This window comes from Leuciscus leuciscus (assembly GCF_965113295.1).
Source record: "Leuciscus leuciscus genome assembly, chromosome: 11".
NCBI lineage: Eukaryota > Metazoa > Chordata > Actinopteri > Cypriniformes > Leuciscidae > Leuciscus > Leuciscus leuciscus.
This window is the reverse complement of record NC_138735.1, coordinates 25,540,806-25,556,604: the sequence shown is the minus strand read 5'-3', so window position 1 is coordinate 25,556,604 and position 15,799 is coordinate 25,540,806. Positions and strand designations below refer to the sequence as shown.

General features: G+C 37.6%; 1 long non-coding RNA gene across 1 annotated transcript; it reads right to left on the bottom strand.

Moving 5' to 3' along the window:
* Positions 1–8,701: 8,701 nt before the first annotated feature.
* LOC309509154 lies at positions 8,702–13,307 on the bottom strand. Its single transcript, XR_014209809.1, has 3 exons — positions 12,709–13,307; positions 10,716–10,824; positions 8,702–10,489 (listed from the first exon to the last, which is right to left on the bottom strand). It is a non-coding gene; the product is annotated as an uncharacterized lncRNA (long non-coding RNA).
* Between the last annotated feature and the right edge of the window lie 2,492 nt (positions 13,308–15,799).

The window sequence follows — 15,799 nt, the reverse complement described above, 5'->3', positions numbered from 1 at the left end:
ATATATATATATTGTGTGTGTGTGTGTCAACTAGCCTTAGTTTCCCCCTATAATGTTTCTTAAAAACACCATAAAACATCTTCCATGCCATATTTGACTACTGTATTCAAAGTGAAAAATTCAGCTGGAAAAGGTATAGGATTTTATCGTATTATGAACATTAGGCTATGATATTATTGGTTAATATAATTTTTTTCTGCCCACAAGGCCTTCGTTACAACAGCAGAAAAGACTACAACGTTTCTGAGAAAAGCATAGATTTTTCTTTAGAATAATAAAAAAATATATGGTCTGCACCGTTTTTTATTCAGTTTACAAAAGCGCAATTATAAATGATTCTTTAGAATAATATGCACAAAGGAATTATGCACAGTCAGACATAATCATGGAACATAAAGGAACAATTATTAAAGTTAATCGGTTCATTTTAAATTTCATGTTGACTCTAAATGAGGGCCGGTCATTTAATTCAGACCTAATCTGATGTGGGGTTAGTCGTGTGGGCACATGGTCTTTCAGAAGAGGGAAATCAGCCCCCATAATGCTTCTGTCTGAGAAAACAGGCATCATCAATAATGAATTACTAAACAAGGCCATCATTAAGTGCATCCCACTGTCTGTCCAGCTCAGGGATGGGCCGGGGTGTTCAGACAGCATGACTCATGCACGGACTTGCAGAGATTAGGCTGAGAAATAGAGAAAGATTTAGATTGAGAGAGAGAGAAAGGAAGAAAGAGGAAAGGGTTCAGGGTGGAGGCAGTGTGTGTGTGTGTGTGAGAGAGAGAGAGAGAGAGAGAGAGAGAGAGAGAGAGAGAGAGGGAGACAGAGAGAGAGGGAGAGGGAGAGGGAGAGAGGGCTGCCATTAGAGTTTATTCAAGTTAAGAGTCACAATGACAGTCTCTGCTCAGTAAAGTAGAACCAGAACACATAAAACACTCCGTTTCGTGTCTGTGTACATCTCTAAAGCCTGAGAGAGAAACAAGATCTTCTAAGTGATCTATCTATCTGTCTAGTAGTCCGTCCGTCCATCCATCCATCAATATAAAGCAAAAAAATCCAGGATAAAGAAAACTTCCATTTACCTATATATCCATCTATCTGTCCGTCCATCCATCCATCCATCCATCCATCCATCCATCCATCCATCCATCCATCCATCCATCCATCCATCTATCCATCTACCTATACTTCCATTTACCTATCTATAGATTCATCCATCTGTCCATCTATCTATTTATATATCATCCATCAATCCATCCATCCATCTGTCTATCTGTATATCCATCAATCCATCCATCTATCTATATATCCATCCATATATATAAAGTAAAAAATTCAGGATGAGTAGGTGTTCCGATAAAAATTAATTATTAGTTTAGTGTTTTTTCATTCATTTATTTCCTATTTATTTAAACATTCTTTAATATTTGAGAACTGTGGTAACAAAAAGGCGACAGAATAACAAATATAGCACTGATAAAAGGGACGAGTGCAGATGGAGTGAGATCTCGCAGGGTCAGATGGAGGACAGACGTTCAGAATAACACCTCTGAGTCCAGTGAAGATCATTCCGACAGACAGCCGGATATCACAGTCAGTTGCTTATCGCAGGACCTTGAAAATACCAGGGAAAAAAACCCAGCCCCTCTTTCTCGTTCACCTTCAAAGTGGGTCTAATACGGCCTTAAAGAATACTTGATATTCTCCTATTGGTATTTGTAGACGGAGGTGCTGCTCACACATTCAGTCGGCGTGGAGGAAAGGTTGTGTCTTGGGACTCAATAGATTAGTAAGTCTGGGGACAAGTGCCTGGATGCCCCTGTTTAGCATGTGAATGACACACCAGTGTGTGTTATTGGCTTTGGTTGTAGGAGCCAAGAAGCAGTGAGAGGGACAGTGGAGAGACCATTCAAAAGCAATTGTATTTGCATTAAATATGTATCAATGAAATATCATGTTACATGAGGTAGCTGTAAACTCTATTCAGAAAGGTGATGTTCTGCTGTCCCTGGACAAAAAACAAAAAATCCTCTGAGAAATAAACAGATCCAGGATGTAGAAACATGTAGGGATGAATAAGAAACATTTAGGATTATGTACTATTTATAGTTGTTGCAGTTATATCACGATCTTTTGAATGATCTCGTCTCAATATAGCGAATCTTAAAACCCCATGATTGGTCTTTGTATTCTAGCCTTTGAATCTACAGCTCAACAGAAAAAGATCCATATTTTACCAGGGTGTGCACTCCGAATTCAATATGAAAAGATTAAATGGTTGCCTATCGTGAAATAATGGCACATCTTGCAAGCTGATTCGTGAAAAAAAACACTTTTCTTTTCCGTGAATCAAATCCATACAGTAGTCAGTTTCCCGAATGACTCTTTTAAAAACGGGTTAATTTTAAATCAGAATCATAGAGCACAAACAGTGCAGTCTGATTCATGAACACTCTCTTCAACCAATTGTTTTAGTGAATCAACAACATGTAATGAAACCAATGTAATCCATTCATGAACAAATGACTCTTTTCAACCGGTTCTTTTTAGTGAACCATTAACAATGCTAGACAAGTGTAGTCCCATTCATGAATAAACGACTCATATGAGTCAATTCTTTTTAGTGATTCAAAAGATACAGCACAATCATCTATCTATCTATCTATCTATCTATCTATCTATCTATCGATATATAGATATATAGATGTATAGATAGATCCTTTAGACAATTTCAACAACAGTATAAAAAAATTATTTAAAACAAAGTCCTTTTACATGCCACGTATAAGAATGACAATGCATGTGACTTCTAAATATAAACCTTCAAATCTATTTTCAAAGACACTCATTAAAGACTGGACAGAATTGAACAAACAACCAAGCATAAACACAATGAAATGAAACACGAGACAAAACACGAGCACTAGCGCTGCTAATGCTGATCGACAGCGAGCAGGAGTCTTGAATTGAACACAGTGTTCTCTGTGAATTTGTACCGAGGCAAGCAGACAGTAGATGCTTTCCTGCGCTCTGCTTGAACCTAAAATAAAAGTTTGCTCTTTGCTTTTGACAATGAAGCTCTCCGTGAAGATTGAACGCCCTGCGTTTACAGGAGGTGGGGACCTGAGAGCTTCACTCTGAAGGGGCCTCTCTTGGGGGTAGCCAGCATTTAGAAGGTCTGATTAATCATAGTCTCTCTCTCTCTCTCTTTGAGGTGATAGCTCAGAGAAAGCAGGAGGCCTGGCCCTCGTTACGTGTGCGTCCGGGGAGAGACAGCAGTTTACAGAGCTGCATGTGAGCAGGAGAGATGAATGAACGGCACGGTGAAATAATCAATTATCACTCTCTTCACCACTGGAAACAGACCACACACACTCACTGCAAAAATGATTACGGGTTTTTTGTCTTTGTCTTTTTAGTAATATATTATATCTAATATTTAACTTGTTATTTCAGTAAAGTAAATCCCCCAAACAAGATAAATCAAGACTGAAATAAATAAATACTTTTTTTCAGCAAGGATGCATAAAATTTATCAAAAGTGACAGTAAAGACATTTATAATGTTTAAAAAGACTTCTGTTTAAAAAAAAAAATGCTGTTCTTTTGAACGTTCTATTCATCAAAGAATCCTGCTTTTTTTTTTTTATCTGTGTTTCCACAGAAAATATTAAGTAGCACAACAGATTTCAGTATTGATAATAGTAAGAATTTTTAGCATTAAATCAGCCTATTTGAATGCATATTAGCATTTTTCTGAAGTATCATGTGACACTGAAGACTGGAGTAATGATACTGAAATATTACACTTTAAAATATTTCAAATTGGGAAAAAATGTATTGTAATAACATTGCACAATATTACTAATTTTACTGTATTTTTGATCAAATAAATGCAGCCTTTGTGAGCATGAGCATGTTCAAAAAAATCTTACCACAAACGTTTGGGAGGAAGTAAATTTACTTGTGAGTCAAAATTGTATAGAATATTAGGATTTTTTTTTTCCCTTTTTCTTTTCTTTTTGCTTTTGCTTAATAATTTATTTTGTCATTACCCTTAAAACTATTTTAAAAGACAAAACTATTTGTCAAAGTGTAAATATCATACACAATGTTGCTTCAAGTAAATGTTTCTGGTTTTAACGATATGTTTCCTAGTGAAAAAACCCTATACCAAAATGTATTTAAAATACATGTATTTCATTCTAAGTATTGGCTACTAAAAAAAACATTAACATATTTACTGACATATATCACTTGAGACTTACTGATATAAATATAATGAAACTTTATTTGGAGTACTTCTTTATTGCACAATGCACATTTCTTAATATTAAGCCTAAATGTGTTTTAATGTCACTATTAGTATGTGATCTCTGTCTTTAAATGCAAGATATTTAAAGTGTACCTAAATTATTCTTGCAATAGTTTCACTTTAGCACAATCAAATATACTTAAGTATATCTTTAGTTGCACCTCAGCACTATTTCCGGATAACTGAAGTGCAAAATTAGCTGTTCCAATTTAGCAGACTTTAAGTATATCAATTAAGCATAACAAAATTATTGCAGGGTATTTATATTAAGTACTCAAAATGTAAATGTATTTGTAGCATACTAAGCATCAAATAGGCCTAAATGTATTTCAAATACAATATTTTGAACTAGGGTTAAGATATTTTTTTTTACTATAAAACAAGACAAAAATGCTGATTAAGAAAATGATTTTTGCAGTGCATACACTTCAAAAACAGACAAACAGACACCTTGTGTGTCTAATATTTAATTTCCTACTGTCAGTGAAAGCCCTTAACTGTGTTTTCTAGTATAGTCTGTGATCTTGACATCGTTGGGGATTTTTCAGGCCGACAGGGTTTTTACTGAACACTCTTGGAGGAATATAAGTCACCAGAGTTTGTGAAGAGAAGAGCAATAAAGGCGAGGAGATGAAGAGAGAGAGAGAGAGAGAGAGAGAGAGAGCGAGCGATTGCACCAGAATGGGATGAGAGGTGTCCACTGAGAATTTGGAAGTGGAGGATCTCACTCTGGCGTTCAATCTGCACCAGCTCCAATACTGTGGAAATAAATTGGTTTTTAAATAGATTGCTAAGCCTCTATCAGCGAGCCACTGATGTGGGTACATTTCATAGGCGGCTATTTAAACCAACCTAAAGCCCATCCATAGTGTAACCTTATTAAAGATATCTGCAGGTTCGACTTCACTAGCTTAGCGTGCTTCACCTCCCGCCTGAAATTAAACTCTGAAACGATACACGTGATAACCGATCTCACACCTATGGAAGAATACAAAGCAGGACTGTAATTAAAGTAACAAGGCTTAGTGGCTTGTATCAGGCCTCCGTAAGAAATGGACATGCTGTGAGTCTCAACAGGCCTGAGATTATGAGGTTCAGAGCTAAAGTTGACCGTTTTAAATGTTGTGAGGATTTTGAGGTGGTGTGGTTGAAAGTTGCAATGTTTTGAGATTGTAGGAACACCACCAGTCAAAAGTTTGGACAAACCTACTCTTTTCGTTTGATTATTTTCCATATTTTCGAAGCACAGTAATCAAAATACTGAGATAATAATATGTTGAGAAAAATCATTTGCTCAACCAACTTCACAATCCTGGGACGCTTTTCAAACAATATTGAAGTTCATTGGTCAGGGTTCCCGCGGGGTCTTAAAAAGTCTAAAATTCTGAACTTTAAATTTAAGGCCTTAAAATGTCTTAAAAACGGCCAGATTTTCATCCGTGGTCTTAAATTTCATTTAGTCAGGTCTAAAAACGCCAACAGGCCGTTCACATATCGCATCTTTTGCGCGCTCAAGTTCGTTCAAATGTAGGCGCGCGCTCATAATTGAAGCGACGCACTCGTTTTTTTCCAGGCGCAGCGAGATAAAAAAATCCCAACTCTTCAGAATGCCGCAAACGCACTGCAGGTCATGTGACAAGAACCAACCAATCAGCTTCGCCCCTTTCCGTAACAACATTGAAAGCTCTTTCAACTGGAAGGATGCGGGTGCACCCAAACACTACGGGTGTTTTTCTCTTCTCCGTAAATAAATCTTGAAGCAGAGCTACAGCAAGCGTTTCTCGCCGGTGGAAATTCATTAGCCACTAAAACTTCTTTGTCATTGTGGAGAGCGCAGTGCATGGTTGCATAGCAACGACAGATGGGAAAATTCGGTCGGGAAAATACGACCGAATTTTACTATTAATAATAAAAGATAAGCTAAAGTGCATTGTAAATGTCAGTAATTTTTTTTTTATAAAAAATGATTTAAAGTTCAAGTTCATGATTTGAACTTGTACATGTTAGTATATAACATGTTGCAAGACACTTTTAAAATCTGGCTATAATTTTTAATTATATTATTTTAATGTTTTTTGTAAACAAAAAGTGCATATTGATGCTAATTTTATTTGTTATTTGCTGGTTTTCGACATTGTGTAGTATTAGTACTTTTTGAACAGGATTCTGTGATAACCGTGGTCATTTTTGTCACAATAATCATTGAAATGAAATGTTCATGCCATTTCATCTCTAGTGATCAACTATGATAAACTAAAATCAACTAATTATGTGTTTTTTACAGTATAATATGCATAGTACAATTTTCTATAAAAATAATAATATATCTGATTCTGATTCTGACACACGTTGTTGGGTGTGGAAGGTTACTAATGTGATTGTTTTATCTGTAAATTAAATTAATGTTTTTTCAATTACTTAATTCATTGAAATAAAATAAATTCTTTGATTTGAAATTTTTTTTGTGGCAATGTAGGTCTTAAATTTCAAACTTTATGGTCTTAAAATGTCTTAAAAAGGTCTTAAATTTGACTTGCTGAAACCTGCAAGAACCCTGTTGGTAAATTTTTGGCTGCTTTTCCTTCACTATATGGTCCACTTTATTCATTAATAGTTCATTAAAAAATAATGGTTTTGCACGGAAAGCCATGTAAAATATAAAGAGAAAAAATATAAAAATAAAATGATATATATATGATTTCTAACCAAGAAAATTTGACATCTTTGACACCCTTCAATATTTTGAAAAATGTGTTCATGATTTTGTAAGCATATTGCATAGTTGTGCTTGAAGTAAAATGTTTTATTTTTGCTAACTCAATGAAACGTTCCAAATTGTGCGAAAATCATTTTTGACCTGGCTGTCATACAAAGATATTATGAACACATGCACAAATAAGAGAACCAACGAAATATTAATAACTGATTATGTTCTCCTTTTCTTTTCTTTTTTTGCATAGTAAAATAAACCTGTAGCTGTAGTTTGGCTTTTTTTTTGCCAAATCATTTTGTCAGATAAATACCTTGACCAACTTTAAAGTTTTGTTCTTCCCTCATATTTAAAATATTTAAAACATAAAATATTTCCCTCATACTTTGATGGTTTAATAGAACTTGTAGGGTCATTGAAAACCAATATCCCCTCCGGTCACTACTTTTGGCTGCTATAATGCTATAAACTAATTTCAAGCATTTAAGCATAAACCTTTAAACAAAAGGTTTTTAAAACCACGAGAATCACCAATTCAGTTAAGTGTGTCCAAAGTTTTGATTGTTGGTAGCTTCCATTTCCTGTACTGAGTGCAACATATGCTAATGCAGCACATTTTCAATTGATTAATGTCACTGATCTTATTTGTGGAGAAGAGCATTATAGTCCTGAAGGAAGTCAGGGGATGATAGAGCATCATGACATCATGCACAAGAAAATGAGGAACATCCCATAAAAGAGCTCACTTAAAAATGCTGAGCCTATAAAAGAAAAATATCCCTGTTGGTCAGTCCTTTATGCTGGGTGTAAATACCAACCAACACAACCAGGAAGGGTAAACTAATTAGTTTACTATCCATTAGTCAAAGAATTCTCAATTGCAAAAAGAAGGAAAATATCACTATTTAATAATACCCCATCATACATCATACAGTCATGTGAATAAATTAATAATTCATACCTTAAATGTTTGCAAAGCTTACAAAATTTGGTTTCAATTTGAATGGACAAAGTGGACAGTATCTAGTAAGGGCCAAAAAAATCTATAAATAAAAATACTGACAAACATGCTCCACTTCTAGTCAATGTCTCAGATCCTCTGAAATTCATTAAAAAACTATGTAGAGATAATTTTGGTCTGTAATTTAAGGCTTTTTGGAACTAAGTGAATTCAAATGTGAATTCAGCTGATTCTACAGTTGAATAATCATATTTAGAGAGTTGGACATTCTAATGAATATGATGATAACCGTAAACACACTCTGTTTATTTGTTGTTTGGAGCTATATTGTGTCTTGAAAAATAAATGTTAAGCTGTCAAATGCTACAAGCTCAGACAACAACAAATAAAGAGGGTTCAATGGTGTCAATAGACCAAGCAAAAGAATCCAAGGCAATTATATATAAATAAATGTCAACATTATGACAAATGCTTTTTGAAGCATATTAAAACCATCAGTATACAGAATAAAACTAATATATTATGTATTAATATATATTAACCCCAATTTTCTGTTCATGGTCTGTTTGTTTGTTTGTTTGTTTGTTGTTCATGCATATATATTTTTTTATATATATTTTTTTTTATTATTTTTTTTGGCTTGCATATTTGTTCATGACCTACATTCAAACTGATTCTTCACCTATAAGAGACAAAATATACAAAATGCATCATAATTTTACTTAAATCAAGCTTTATTTATAATATGAGGGGGAGGAACAAAGATGATGTGCATATAAAAATAATTTCAATAAAGAGCAAATTAAGGAGCTGCAGAGGCTTGAATAATTTCATCACGTCATAAACTCTGGACAGATGGAAGTTAAACAGCTAGATATTTACTCAACAGCATCAAATAAAATGATATAAGAGAGAAATTCTGTTAATATGCTCAGAACTATGAGACTGTAGGATATTTTAGTAAAAACATATTTTAATCTTAAATACAGATAAATATTCTAATATAACAGAGTTAATCAAATGGGTTGCATGTGACCTTTTTCAAAATTGCCACTCCTAAGGCACTGTTTAGCATAAATTAATAAAGGAATAAATGAAATTCCATTCATTTTGAGTGTACATGCTAAAAATAAAAACACATTCTTTTTAAGCTGCCAAAACCTGTTATATCTAAAACTATTTTCATCTAAATATATTTTTTTATGCACCCCAAACACCTTCAAAAATGAAAAGTTAGGAAACAGACTAAAAACTGATCTGAACTAATCATTTGTGTGGGTCCCCTAGTGGTAAACCGTTACAATATTCCTCCTCCGCACCTCTTTTCTCTTTATTCATTTAAACACATAGCCGAAAGAACGATAATTACAGAGTGATCAAGGATAGAGCGGGCTGATTGTTGCCTTTAGTCTATCTGAAATGCTAATACATCACTTAAACGTGCTGAATGATAATGGAGAACAAATTAAAATGTTTGCAGATTTACAAATCGTCCACGTCAATACATCAACAGCCGGTCCAAATGCAATCTATTTGTTTTTATGCAAAATAGATATAAGTATAAAAAGCAAAAGAATACTTTCTTATAAAGCAATCTCATGTATATTTATCAGATCTGATCGTAAGCTTTCATAAGTCGAGTAGATCCTATTAGGTTCCCTAAATGGATTTCATAGACGTTAGAATGCAGCATCATACGCTCGCCTAATACATATTCATGATATACGCGTGCCTACATGGCAAGCCACGCCACAGTCAATCTAAAGCCGTGGTAACTGTTTATCTGCAGTGTGTTCCTTTACAATCCGCATAAATTTAGCTGTCAGTGGCATCGTGGACATTTCATTACTTTTTTCTCTCTCTCCAGCCCTCCATATGGAAACCCTGCACGATAAATGTCATTTCAAAATCAATTTGCATTAAAAAGGTGGAGTGTGTGCAGTCCTGAGAAAAGAATATATGGCACAAACCGAACACATTTGCAATGCATCTACAACCCCGCCCGGCACGTTACAGTATACAGCTTTCCCTTTCGGTGAAGACGCCGTAGAACTCAAATCACAACAACAACAAAAACCCCAGATTTTCCTTTTCCGGTGGCTGAAAAGATGTTTAGTAGGAGCAGGCGGATAAATCAACAGCACAAGCATCATACACAACAGGAAATGCAGCTTCGCTGACTCAATAAATGGATGTGGGCGTGAACCTCGGCGTTAGCAAACGCATGTGTGTGTGCAGGCAGGTGGGCCTTCTGGATTCAACGCTCTCTCTAGTCCATTGCAGGCGCCGCCGGTATGACTCTCCTCGACTACGCGTATTCTTAAGCAATAACAACGAGAGCCGTATTATCCACCCAAGAATACCCGTCACCGAAGAGAGTCTTTTACAGAGAGAAACAACAGAACCGCCGGCATCGTCCGCGGCCGTTCGGAAAACGCGGCCTTTTCAAAACAATTGATTGAAGACGCTTTGTAGCGCAAGGCAAGGGCCCCTCAACGGCTCGTCTGCAAACAGAAATTAACAGTGCATTTTTGTTCAGTAAACGCCTCAGAGGAAATATGTGGTAAGTGTTTTTTTGTGCTATTTCCTCCCAGCAATCTGTGCTCTCACAGGGCCACTCGGGGGGAAAGGTGCATTTAATGAAGGAGCGGGGGATGGGAGGTGGTGGAAGGGGGTTATGGGTAATCCACCCCCACCCCCACCCCCACCCCCCCAACAGCATAAACTCACCTGGGATGGAAGGACCCAGCGGAGGTCCTCCGGGAAGCGTCCATGTCTTGACTCCCATTGCCACGGCGGGGATTCTGATGATGACGATAGTCCACTGTAGTGGGTTCACCTAAAAACACAGACCACCGGGGTTAGGATAGAGCAGGACGCTCCGGATATAAATCCTACTATGGTCCACTTCATCACATGCTGCACATCTCATCTGTCTAAATGATATAGAAACGGGGGGAAAATTAGCCAAACAGTCCATTAGCACCGTGAGGAGAATTCTATATGGAGACACGGACTCAAATGAAGCATGGCGGCCCCCCTCTACACCCCACTTGAGGATGACGGGGGGAGGGAAAAAAGGAGGTGGGGGCTAAACTGTGTGATTAGTCTATGAGAGAAGGCTTCTTTTGAAGAAGAAAAAAAATTGCAACTTGAATAAATGCATCATGTTCCATAGAGAATTGTGCATTTTATGACAAAACAGGTCTGAATTAGATTATCTTTAAATGCATTAACATTGAATGTAATTTAGTGCATTTAGCTATTTTAGCTTTTAATGTGGTCTCATACTAATTTTAAGATATTATTTCAGCTGACAAACATACCTGTGAAATATGCCTATTTTGTTTAAAAGAATTAAATTTCACTTTTTAACTAAATCTATTAGGATCTTTCTTTTTTTTTTACAAACAGGCCATTTTAAGTTATTTTCTTTTAATTCACTTGCAGTAACATGAGTTTCCAATATTTTATATAATTAGCTCTTTTCTTAATTTCCAGAATAATATTTTGATCAATAAAACATTCTATCAAAATGACTCATAATTTAAAAACAAATTAACAAAAAAAACAATAATAGGTAAGATTATAAATGTTATCATATTATTATCATATTTTCCTCTATTTCCTGCAAAAAAATATATTAATTAAAAAAATGACACCACTTAAAACAATAACCTACTTAATTATAGTCTGCATACCTACCCAAAAATATTTTTCTATTTTACACCGCTTATTCACAAAATGAGAAACACACAATCAGCTCTCGAGCTGAAATCCACACGACAGAGAGAGAAGGCAGCTCAAGAAACTGGAGGAGAAGCTAACGGAGGCAGATGGAGAGGGAGAAGCTGGACTCGAGCACAGACGCAACAAAAGCCACCGTACGGACACACACCGGCAGTGTAGCAGCCGGCTGCTCGCTCGCTCTCCAGACCCCTAGTCTGCAAAACCATGAGACGCACCTCACACACACACACACACACACACACACACACACACAGCCACCCTGACGCAGGGCACACTCCCCCAGTGCTATAGCCCCAGGGCTCTTGCTTTCTCTGTCCATTTCTGAAGCTACACACACACACACACACACACACTCAGAGCAACCAGGGACTCGACCCCCGTCCAAACCCCCTTAGAACTCCAGGAGTTAATCAATGGTCTCCATGCATAGATTGTTTTTTTTTTGTTTTTTTGTTTGTCTTTGCCAAAGTTCCTCTGGGAGCATCTCTTTTTTTCCTCCCTTGAATTATATATATATATATATATATATATACATATATATTGGTCCTACTGTTTTTTTTATTCTACTCTTTTCATGCAAGGGCTCACTCAGTCTTTTGTATTCATTTTTTTTATAATTTTTTTTAAGTTTAGCAGCAAAAAATATGACCAAATCTGTATTCTCTACCTCTCTCCACTCCTCCCTTTCTAAACAAGCGATCTGCGCTATTCCACCCTGCACAAAAAAAAAGAAAAAACACTTCGAGCTGGACCCTTCACTGATTGCAATTTAATTGAATGGAGCCCATGAATATGGTAATTTCACGAGACACTTGACACAAGCATCAGAAGGTGTAGACCACACCGGCAAAAATGACAAAAATGTTAAAAAATAAGAAAAAAAACGTCACCCAATCACACTGACATAAAACAATCAATATGTTTGGAAAAAAAGAAGGAGAAGCGATGGAGTCCACATGTGGATGCGACTTACCCCGTCAAACCTTGAGCATCTCGTCGTGCCGCCCGCCTAAGCGAGGTGGGATGCCTGATGGTGATAAACCCAGGACGGTACGCCGATGTTGGAGCGAGCCAGGCGGGCAGTCCTGTGGTGTGCAGGTGGACGCGGTACACGTTCACAGAGGGGACGCTTGACAAAAGGATCAAAACCCACTGCCCACTCCCGAGCCAGTTGTTGCTTGACACAGCAAATGAACTTACAGCACAAGAGCGAGTGAAGCTGAGGGAGGGAAAGACAGACGGGGAGAGAGAGAGGCAGAGGAGGAGAGAGAGTGTGTTTGGCGCGTGTGTGTGTGAGAGAGAGATGGAGAATGAGTGAGAGAGAGGAGGAGGTGGGGGAAGAAGGGGGTTCGGAGTGAGCGGGCGAGCGAGGGAGAGAGAGAAATCACAGCATAACAAAACCTATAGCTACGTGGATGGCCACTCTCTCTCTCTCTTTCTCTCTCTATATATCTCTCCACCCTCTCCGGCTCAAAGGAAGGGAGAGAATAATTAGATTTGAGCCACACATGCTTTCCAAAAGCACTGACTCGTGGATCCCAGGCACCTAATGTTGGATTAATTGAGGGAGATCTGATGTGCTACATGCACCGTGAGCCCTCGGCTCTGACTCCCCCCCTCTCACAACACCAAAAAACTACCATCGTGATACGACTCCCTGCTCCTCTCTTCCGGCATATGGTGACTGACACGGCACTGTAGGCACAGAGAAAAGAAATAATATATTGTTTATTTAATTGCGAATACACACAGACGTTTATTAGGCTAGATTTGTGCTTCTGTCAGAGTGGAAAACAGTCAGTATCCATCTTAAAGTGTAGAAAATGCCAGTAGGAAAGGAACATGTGGGGTGGGGAGGGGGGGGGGGGGGGGGGGGGGTAATGCACATAACATGACATTTCCGATTAAAAAGGCCTAAAATTGTTTGAAATATGCTTTCTCCATATGTGAGATTATTCCCAACAGATAGATGGAAATGATCAATCCATACGACATGACTTTGATCATAAACAGATCTCTATGTAAACATTCCTTATAAATATACCTACTAATATTCCTTAAAAATACGATTTTTGAAGATTTCCTACACATTTTTTACTAATAATATAATGAATAATCAATTTTTTTTAATTAATATTAAGGTTGTATTGAATGACACTCGATTAATTTGCTTCCATTCAACTCTATTGAAAAAGGCAACTGTGCATATATATATATATATATACACACATACATATATATATGTATATATATACACACACATACACATAAACACACACATATATATATATATACACACACACACATATATATATAGAAGACCCGCGACCAATCGCCACCATTTCCACTTCCACCTCGTCCCCTTTGATAAAAATCGCTTCAATAATATCAATATGATATTCAATATTCAAGGTAAATGGCAAAAGAAAGCAGCTCTGGTAACTGGCTTTTAACAGACCAGCAGACAAAGGAATCAGACATGTTGAATTTCACGCTATTGAAAGCGGTCTACTGCCCCCTGTTGACCATTTCGTCACGGTCCAAACAGGAAGGCCCAGACAGCTGGACCATTGCGACGACACAAAGCGCAATTATTGCAGGAATAACAAATAATTCTTTATCAAGCTATAGTCGTCTGAACAACATTAGGCATGAAACAAAGCAAATCAGTGATAAGTGAGAAATGGAGGGATGAGAGGGGGAGGAGAGGCGCTCTCGCTCAAAGAGAGGTGAGAATTCCTTCCAAAAGCCCGGCTGATTCGGTGTTCACCCCTTCAAGGCCAGATGAGCTCGACACAAAGACGTACAGCAGATGAAAGAATCCATCCGTTGTTCTCTTACTTTTTAGCTTCCCCTCATTCACAAAGTAGCAATTAAGGTGAGAGTGTTATGAGAGGGAAGGAAGAGGCCATGTCTGCAAACACCCTTTGTTTGCCCACGCTGAAGTAATTGAAATCGACTTTCAGAAGAGAACGAGATACATTAATTGACATCTACAATAAAGAGCCGCTCTGGGCCCTGGCACTCTCTGCATGGTTATGATCAACTCAGCCCTGTTTCAGGCCATGAACTAATAAACGGAAGGTAAAGACAGAGTGATCGGACGTTCCCCGTGGATTATTGTTTTAGAACACGTATGTAATGATGGGCTATTAGCGAAGGCAACTATTTTTCCCCCGAGTCGCCCAGCGTGGTGGACACATTAGTTCATTAGCAGCTGTTCCACTGTTGTAAATATCCTCGCCCGGAATGTACGCCCGGGTGAAAAAAATGATTTATTTAAATTTGATGTGCTGAGTTTATTTGCCTGGTGGCTCGTGCGAGCTGAAGAGAGAGATATTCACCTATCCTTGCAATAAACAACACCCCTCCCCACCTCGCCTGGCTGTATTTCAATTCAACAAGCTTATAAACACACATACGCGAGCGCACGCTCTCGCGCACACGAGCACGCGGGCATCCAGCAAATAGAATTCCTTCAAACGTACGTGGGTTGAAACATACTCCAGGGATAGAGAGAGGAGAGGTGCAGGGAGCAAAGGCCAGGCGCGGAGCTCCCTGTATCCAAATGGCATTACTCACTCTGAGATGTATTATTAAAGAAAGAAGTACCGCAGGCCACGGCTGACAGCCGTGCAACAGTAAACAAGAAAAAAACAAAAACAGCAACATCTGACAGCTAAAACACTGTGCTTTCATTCTTACACTGATACCAACAACACAGAGATGTGTTAGAATAATTCGCCGTATGTTTATACGTACCTGTGTGCATTTGGGTGGGGGGGGTCTCTTGACACTATTTGAAACGTTTTATGAGGTTGCAATGACTTTTGATATTCGATTTGTGCTTTTTTTACTTTGGTGTTGCCACATTGGTGATCCATAGGAACAAACAAACAAAGCTCTTCAATATCTCATATGTTTTGACTAGCTATGAGGTTAAACGGAGAGATTTGTAGATCTTTCTCCTTAGACAAAGACCCTAGAATCACACATGCTTCTTCTCTGGAGTTTTAGAAGAACTCTCGACTATGTCTCAAACTGTGATCAGATATACCAAGTGT